Raw genomic sequence first — 6273 nt, 5'->3', positions numbered from 1 at the left:
GTCGATTGGAGGCTACTTTGACAGACAGACAGGCACTGGTTCATAAATCAGTGGCCACATTTTTTACCCGAGGGAGATTCACTGTTGTTTCCTAGGTAACAGCCACCCCCACCCCTTCCCTTGCTCACTCTGGATTGTACCATATTTACTGTTAGGGTGAGCGGGCTATCTTCTCTATCGAATAGAAGTAGAATTCAATGGTAAAACGGAATACATGTAACACTTCACTCTAACCGAAAAGTGTTTTTCTTTCAGTAGCATCTACAGTGGCTCAAACATTTGATAATAAATACTCTATTAACGTTTACACCATAGTAGTAACCCCCCCTGAGGGAAGCACACTCAACATTTCCTCGAACTGTCAAAATCGCTTGTTGCTTCCTGCCCTAGCCTTAAAAGTAGTTAGCGAGCTAGCGTGTAGCGACTGATAGCTTACTTTCACTGACATCTGTTTTGAAAGCGAAAAAGTTTGCTGCGGAACGCAAATAGAGGCAAGTGTTAGTCGAAGAACGTTTCTGCCGTCCTGTGCCGAACCGTGAGTCCCATATCAACCGAAACAGCGCTCTCGAGAAACCGTTGGTAGCGGCTGAAGTGCAGCTGGATGTGACAGGTTCGTCATCAGGTAAGCATCAGGTAGTTAGCTTAGCAGGTAGTGTTAGCACACCTCGACTCTGATGCTACTTCACACGGTGTGGCGTTATGGTAAATGTAGAGACTTCTTGGAACAGCAGAGGTGGCTAATATTACTCCACCATCATAAAAATAATTCACGGAAGGCTGTTTTGTAGGGCTAGCCGCCAATCTGTGCCCAAATAGCTAATAAAAACAGCTGAAAGCTCGTAAGTAAAATATAATATAATATAACTCAAATCCACAGATGCTGCACCTTCGTGCTCCCTGTGTATCCGAAAAGTGTTCAGTCCAGTGCTTTATGTTGCATTATGAAGTGGGAAATGACCTAACGAAGCCCACTGGGAATAGATTTAATAACAACTCATTTATTATTAATTCTGCAGGTGAGTTTGTTGAGCTGTCATTAACGGTGCGTTTTTTTCCAGTATTCAATGAACTTCTGCATTTTGAGATAAATTAGCTGCTACTTGGATTAACGGATTGTTCGATTTAAAGGAAAAGTAAAGGACTGATGAGGCATGAGTGGAGACAAACTTTTAGCCATTGCAGCTTTTTCAAATTAGAGCCTTTACACATTTAAGGTTAATACCTTCTGATCGGTTATTTACAATTATTAATCCCTGTGAACATGCAAAGCAGCAGCACAGAAGAGCATTGCACCAGTGTCTTTATTTTCATATGGAAACCAGACCTTGGTTTGCCATTTGGATGGAATATGTCGTGGTTATTAAAGCTCAAGTAAGACATGACATTCAACAGCACAGTGTAATTGGTGGAAAATGAGCTTTGTATAATAAGGAATGTAACATTTGCTCAATAATGTTGAAAAGGATAAAACAAATGTTAGATTAGTTTCCAGAAAGTATGAGTTCAGTGAGAATGAAATATACTTGAATGGCTTTGTTGGTGTGTATTTTATTTTAAAAATAGCCCTGGTTGACCCTTGCATCCATTAAGCTCTTCTATATTTTAATGCAGACTCTGCATTTGACAGACTTATCAGAATGGGCTTCAAATGGAAGGAAGCACAACTCTTTCCTGCTTGATATTTGATTACAGCTAATAATAGAAAAGGACAGCTGCCTTTTCATTGATCTGTCTTCACTGCCCTATTTCTGAGCCCTTTTTTTTCCCTCTTTCTCTCTCTGTCGCATGTAACTAACAGAAAAAGCACAGACAGTGTTCTGTGCTGAGGGAGAGTATTTCAAACACAGTCTTAACCCATCACTGTTTTCATTTTCTATTAGCCATTGTTTCAGATTATTCCCCTATTATATTTGAATATGAAGCTGCTTTGGGCCGCAGAATTATAAATCTGGTTGTGTGTGAGTGAGCCAAGCAGTTTGGGGTCAAACAGGACAGGGATAATAAGAGGGGAGGGGATACCATGCGGGAAGGAAGTAGCTCGGCTTGTTTGGCTGCCAGGCTTTTGTTTGTTTTCCTGTCGGACAAATCTATTTAGGAGGTAGGCTATCTGAGGTCTGCCAGTGGAAATTAGCAGTGGCTTGGCTTGTTATGCAGTTATTGACAGTTATTCAGTGAGGGTTATTGAGAAGTTGGCTGCAGGCAAATTAGAGATTGATAAGCTTCATTCATCCGTGGAAGTTGCTTTTTGCTTTTTACATTCAATATTCAGGTCATAACTAATGTTCACCGTCTAGGATCATTAAAATGATCGCTTGGTATTGTGTACAAGGTAGTAGTGAAACTACTTTCACTGATGGTGTAAGGTGGCACTTTTTCTTTCAACAAAGGATGACATAGCCCCGCCTCCCAGCCCGTGCCTCATGCAGCGGCAGAGCGCTTGTCTGTGTCATTTACCTACAGGTGCCCTGATCCCTAAGATGACGTCAGTGTTCGGCATCATTTGCTGAAGTAGACACTTTTTCATGCCGAATGGGATTAATCACCCCGAGCCTCTATCTTCTCACAACATTTTGACAAATGTTTCGCTTGTGGAGCATCAACTGTCAAAGCCTAATCACACAGCTGATAGGTTTGTTTCTTGTGGAACTGTAAAGCATTTTTATCCTCATTGATGTCAACGAAACACCCAGGCTGCCGCGTCATCCACAACCTTTGTATGTGAGGGAGAGAGAGCGGGAGAGAGAGAGGGAGAGACGGATGGACGGCAAGCGAAAGAGAGAGAGAGACAGACAGTACAGCTGTTCTATTGAATCTGGATCGAAAAGTCATGAAGCTGGATCTCTGACTCATCAGTTCTGTGACGCTCCAGTTTCACGGCTCATATGATGCCAGCCAGCATGTCATCAGCTGGGTGGAAGGGACCTTCCAATACCAGCCGCCGTCATGTTATTTTTCCCCTTTCCCTTTTCTCGAAGCTAATTCTGATGCAATAACAATAACAGAAATGTTCATTACTGTGTAATTTTCCAGTCCAGCGAACTCAGGAATTGGATTGAAATAGAGCTTGAAAGATAGCTTATAGAAATGTAGAAAAACATGCAGGTAGGGATAAAGAGACAAGGTGGGGCGGGGGATAGAATTAGGTGATTAAGAGCAGAGGAGAGAGTTGTCTGACTGTCTGGTTGATGTCGCAAATGAGTTCAGAGGACAGATGCTGATGGGAGGTAGAGGAGAGAGGGGGCGAGGGAAGAAATGTAGTGATCCTGTTACCTGGGGTGATGATGGCGATGGACGTGATATTCAGCATGGATCTGCAGCTACACTTTAATTACATCAAACATGTATATTTATCTATATTCTATTAAATGCAGTTCAGTTAATGATGATTTCATTTTGAATATTATCACCAGAATAGACAAGAAATAAATATTGTGATAGTTGGTTAAGCAGGGTGTGAAATTGGGGAAATACCTTTTCAGATCAGCATTCAGGGGTTGTTATACTGTAAAGCAGTTTTCACCCCATCACTTAGTCTGTGCTCTTCCAATGGAGAGACACAGATTTGCAGTAGCTGCTGTTTCATTGGCTGAACATGGTAAGGGGCAGGTCTTTGCCACAGGCTGGTGGGCAGGAAGGGGCTGGCTTTAGGGGTGTTGGAGGGGTTGGCTGGAAGTGTTTCAGCTAGATAGTTGGAGTAGACACTCTTTGCTTCCTGCCTGCCTGCTTGCCCGCCTGCCTGCCTGCCTGCCTCGCTCGCTTGCTCGGCAGCTTGGGGAAGAGAGAGAGAGAGAGATACTGATAGAAAAATCCCTGTCTAGGCATGGACCTCTGGCAGAAGCAGTCAAGAGCTCGCGAGGAATGACAGCAGAACACATGGTCATTAACTCCTGTCGCTGAGGCTGAGGGGAGAGCTGCGCTGTAGCTCCGCGTCACAGAAGCACCGGGAGCGTCCTGCGTTTGGGACAGCAGACAGACAGACAGACACAGAGCTACGGGACCCCCGGTGAAAGGAGGTGGGAAAGAGCCGACAGATTGGCTGGCTTTTTTCCTTTTTCTTTTCAGGAGTTTTGCTGCAGTGCGCTGCATACCAGTCTGGGTGGGGAGGGACCAGAGGGAATGTTTTATCTGTGTGAGAGAAAAGAGTGTAATGCTTAAAAACAAGGAAAAGGGAAGAAAATGCAGACAGAGTGGGATAAATGCGTAGGAGCACTGGGAGCTTGCAGCCACGCAGCAACTGTCCTCATTGCAGTTTCCAGCCCCGTTAATGGACTTTCTCTTTTTCAGCTCCTGCGGGAGAGGCATTATCACAGCGGTTGACTTGCCCCTTCCTCAGTACAAATGTCAAGAGCTCCTTTTTTGCCACATGGGCTGTATATTTTTCACTGCCTCGAGAAAAACTTTCCTGTTGTGTGGCATCTGTCCTGTCGCTGTTCACTTTGTGTAAGTTTTTCCTCGTGACTCTTGCGCAAATTTCCCAAGGCAAAGGTTGTTTGTTAAGAGCACAGGCCGGTGTTGTGGACACAAATAGCCGATGGCTCAAATGAGCTGGAAGTTCGCAGTTCTAATAAGGCACAGTTCATAATTAACCTCTGAGTGAGATGGGGCACGGTTGACGTGTCTTCAGCTTACCGCTGTCTGTCTACATTTAGCCTTGCAATAGACGCTCGGCCGGTGGCAGCCAAGCAGTGGACATTACTGCCTGCATGGAAAAGGCTAGAGTGGTGTCATGCGTCTGGCTGTAGATCAAGGGGAAGTGGGTGTTTTCTAAAATGGAACATCAGTCCAGCCCTTCCTGATGAGAAAATAATGGGGTCTTAATCTCAGACATGTCCTTACTGCAAGACTTTGTCAGCTAGAAATCCCCGCTCTCTGACACTAATGTAAATTCTACCTCGAGCTAATATTAAAAGGATTTAGTGCTTGGTAGATTTTACAGACATCCTCTGCATAACAGAGCTTTTTCAACTGATCTGTGATACAAGGGCAAGTTTGCTGAATCATTGAGCTCTTATGTTTTCAAGTGCTCAAGTAAGATTTTAACTTGGCTCCATTTGCAGTAGGTGCACTTTGTGTTGGTTTCACTAAATGGAGTGGGACTGGACGTCCTGTTAATCATCATATTTATCTCAACAGCAGTGTTCATCTCCGGCTGCCAGCTGCACTATAATTAGTTGACTTGCCTGAGTCCTTGTAGCTAACTAGGTAGAGGACAGGTTCACTTCAACACGAAAACAAATCCATTTACTGAGTGCAGGGGTCAAGATCGATCAAATCTACTGAAACTTTCTCCTGCCTGTTTTCAATTAAGTGGTTATAAAAACATAGAAAATACATCCAGTTATGAAAAGGATCACGGATAACAAGTGGCCAGTCCCATACCACGAGCAGGGCTATTCAGGTCATTCTGGTTTAGCTAAGGCTATTATGATATGGGACACACCTATGTGCTGACTCTGTGAAATGCTTCTTGCGTTGCCTCCGAACAGTAGCTTAGTCCGGGTATAGCCTCTGCTGAGCCCATCCTTATTGCTAATGGCATTTGATGATATTGAACTGAAGGATCCATAGCTTATGCCAAAGACAATTTCATAAGCATCAGAGCCTCCAGGGTATTAAATACGAATTAGGCTACAAGGTCTAGCCCTGCTCTTGATCCCCACTGGAAGATGCAAAGGAAGATTTTGCAAAAAGGAACGTGATGGTGATGTCATACTTGACGTCTCGGTTTGGTTTTTTAGGAATAGAGAACATTCTGATAAAACCTTAACTAAAAGCCTCACTCGTTTTCCATTACTCACTGGAAACTGAACATTTTCCTATTTCCCCTCTACAATGAGGCCCTCTCTACACAGCCTTGAAAAACATTGACCACTTGTTCCTCTTGGCCATGCAAATGGCCATACAATTGCAGTTTGCCAGCACAAAATGGTAATAAATGGAAATTCAGCCACTCAGGCTCCCTGCTCATGCGCTCATCTGTCACAGCCATTTGTATTTTGACTTTATTTTGGTAGCAACACCTTGCTGGTGCCATGGAAAACGTTTCCACAAAGCTTATGACCAGTAGGAACCAGGTAGCTTATCATCTCCCCTAAACAAATACATGCGGTTAAAGATAAATTGCCCAGCACAGCCGGTGTGCACAGATACCAGAATAATGGGTTACATACGTGGTAATCAGAGGTCAAGCCCATGACTTTCACTCGAGACACCCCAGTCCCTCTGACTCTCGTTCAACTAACCAGACTGACCAAGATAATGCTTCAGCCAGCT

At 44.0% G+C, this 6273-nt stretch overlaps 1 protein-coding gene across 15 annotated transcripts in view; it reads left to right on the top strand.

Moving 5' to 3' along the window:
* Nucleotides 1-373: 373 nt before the first annotated feature.
* The window catches only part of mbnl2 (muscleblind-like splicing regulator 2), a 51194-nt gene continuing 45294 nt past the window's right edge, over nucleotides 374-6273 (top strand). For 8 of the 15 annotated variants that reach the window (XM_085449989.1, XM_085449987.1, XM_085449980.1 and 5 more), the window contains exons 1-2: nucleotides 375-622; nucleotides 3819-4013. The gene's annotated coding sequence lies outside the window, so the exon portion shown is untranslated. Of the gene's footprint in view, nucleotides 623-3818; nucleotides 4014-6273 lie in introns of all 15 variants that reach the window. The other 7 variants (XM_085449985.1, XM_085449992.1, XM_085449988.1 and 4 more) reach the window with 3 other exon arrangements.

The sequence above is a fragment of the Copadichromis virginalis genome, linkage group LG23 (genome assembly GCF_057382275.1).
Source record: "Copadichromis virginalis isolate Kocher_CV1m ecotype Utaka linkage group LG23, C_Virginalis_male_GT1.1, whole genome shotgun sequence".
NCBI classification, from domain to species: Eukaryota; Metazoa; Chordata; class Actinopteri; order Cichliformes; family Cichlidae; genus Copadichromis; species Copadichromis virginalis.
Note: the sequence above shows the minus strand (reverse complement) of the source record. Positions and strands in the feature narration are given on the sequence as shown.